At 47.6% G+C, this 2,279-nt stretch overlaps 1 pseudogene; it reads right to left on the bottom strand.

Moving 5' to 3' along the window:
• Nucleotides 1-1,470: 1,470 nt before the first annotated feature.
• On the bottom strand, nt 1,471-2,023 carry LOC143389606 (bolA-like protein 1; annotated as a pseudogene).
• Nucleotides 2,024-2,279: the final 256 nt, after the last annotated feature.

Raw genomic sequence — 2,279 nt, 5'->3', positions numbered from 1 at the left:
CAAATTGATGAGTTAGCTAATGAGTTAGATACTAGGGCAATAATCATGTGTAAATCTAATGTTTCATTTGATAACCACTTACCATCTAATCCTTTGTTGTCTTTTTGGTCTTCGCATCCTGTAGTTTTTCCAAAAATGACAAGAAAAACACCTGTCATGAATACTCCAAATATATTCACTAATGAGTCAAATAATGGTACAGCAGCAGTAGTTATCCCTGATCAAACTTTTACATTTTTAGTACCCAAACAATCATCTCAAAAGGTAGAGCTTAATGCAGTATTACAAGCTTTTGTGATGTTTATAAAGATTCTGTATTTAATTAATTTATTTTTTTTAATTTTTAATATTTATTTTTTAGTTATCGGCGAACACAGTATTTTTTAAATTATTATTTCTTAAGGTGGTGCTGAGGATCAAACCCAGTGTCTCACGCATGCTAGGCAAGTGCTCTGCCACAACCCCAGTCCCAGCCTAAAAATTCTTTAGCCAGAAATTATCAAGATACATGTTAACCACACTTTTTCTCTAATAATTTATACATTGAGATTATAAGGAAGTTGCTTATGTAGATATTATTTGAAATATGATGTAATGTTGGTAAGGCTCATATACAAAAGGGCTACATAAAGGTTTCTGTCTTCTGTAATTATTCTCTAGTTGCCCTCACCCCCCACTTTAGTGGTTTTTTAAGTTTTTTTTTTTTTTCTTATAAGCACAAACACTTTTTGGAAACTGACAGGCTGTTAAAAAGCCAAACGTTACACCAATATGAAATTCAAATGTGTTCCTGCCCATAACCGCTGCCTTGACTAATAACTGCTCAGTCCAACCTCCACCGCTTTGCTGAAGTTCTTTCCCCTGCTTGAAACACCTTTCCTCTCTTTTCTGGTTTAATTCCACCAGGAATCCCTTTTTGACTTCCCTAGTCTACAAATATTTTTTTCTCAAGAACAACTACAACAGCCAGGTGCAAGCAGCACAGGCCTGTAATCCCAGTGACTCTGGAAGGGGAGGCTGAGGCAGAGGACCACAAGTTCAAAGCCAGCCTTGGCCACTTTGCAACATCCTGTCTCAAAACTTAAAAAAAGGACTGGGGATGTGGCTCAGTGACCTTGGATTCAATCGCCAGTAACAAACAATACAAAACAACCAACTGTGGCACCAATTCAATAGCCACTAAGAACACAGCAATGCAGTCATATGGTAATTGCTCTTTTAATGCACAGGGCAGTTTCCACCCCTTAGGACTGGTGTAGTTCTTTCCCGGCAAGTCAACACTAACGGCAACAGCTAGGCAGTCCTTCCTTAGTACACCGGGAGCACGTGGCGGGTGGCCGCCCTTCCTGGGCTAACTGGTGTGACCTCGGCTTCTATTTATGGGAAATGCGAGTATGCCAAGGGGTTGGGACACCCCTAAAGACCACAGCAAGGCGGTCGTGGTTCACTAGCTGACCCCCATCCGCCCATTCGGATGCCGTCCTCCCCCTTAGCTGGTGTCAGGGAGTGTTCTTGCTCTTCTTGCTCCCACCCAGGCAGGTGGGGGCTTGTGTCCAGCTGCGGGTTCTCCCGCCACTGGGCGGGAGTCCGGGCCTGGATGGCCAGAGCGTGGACCGGCCCGGCCAGCTCCTCCGACAGCGCCGCGTGGACCAGCCGGACCGCTGCAGGGCGCTCAGTCCCTAGAAGCGCGAGCTCACCACGGCCACGCGGAAGTGCGTCTCGCTGCCCGGCGGGACGGCGTGGCCGCCGCTCTCATTGCGCAGCTCTAGCACCTCGGGGCTCAGGGCCTGCTCCAACTTCACACGAATCGCTGCCTCGACCGGACCAACGGCCCCGGGTCCCACGCTGCCGCGGGACAAGCTGACGCGGGTGGCCATGGAGACCAGGCGCTGGAACCGGTGTCCACTCGGTATCGGCATCCGGGGGATGGGGAAGGAGCCTAGAGGCTGCAGAGGTGGCCACCCGCACCCCGGGCTTTGGTGGAGCTGGTGGCCCGGGCACCCGCGGCGCCCCAGGGGGGCCTCGCTACCTGTATTTAATTTATTTTCTGATAGTCCGTATATAGTTAATGCTAACAGTATCCCTTGAAGATGTTGGTAGGATTTCGCCTTACTCTACTGTTTTCTCTTTGTTTTCCACTATACAAAGTCTAATCTGGGACAGAAAAGATCCATTCTTTATCGAACATATCAGGGCACATACAGGATTGCCTGGAGCACTTAGTTTGGGCAATGATTTAGCAGATAAAACTACACATGAGGGCTGGGGATGTGGCTCAA

The sequence above is a fragment of the Callospermophilus lateralis genome, unplaced genomic scaffold (assembly GCF_048772815.1).
Source record: "Callospermophilus lateralis isolate mCalLat2 unplaced genomic scaffold, mCalLat2.hap1 Scaffold_63, whole genome shotgun sequence".
NCBI lineage: Eukaryota > Metazoa > Chordata > Mammalia > Rodentia > Sciuridae > Callospermophilus > Callospermophilus lateralis.
Note: the sequence above shows the minus strand (reverse complement) of the source record. Positions and strands in the feature narration are given on the sequence as shown.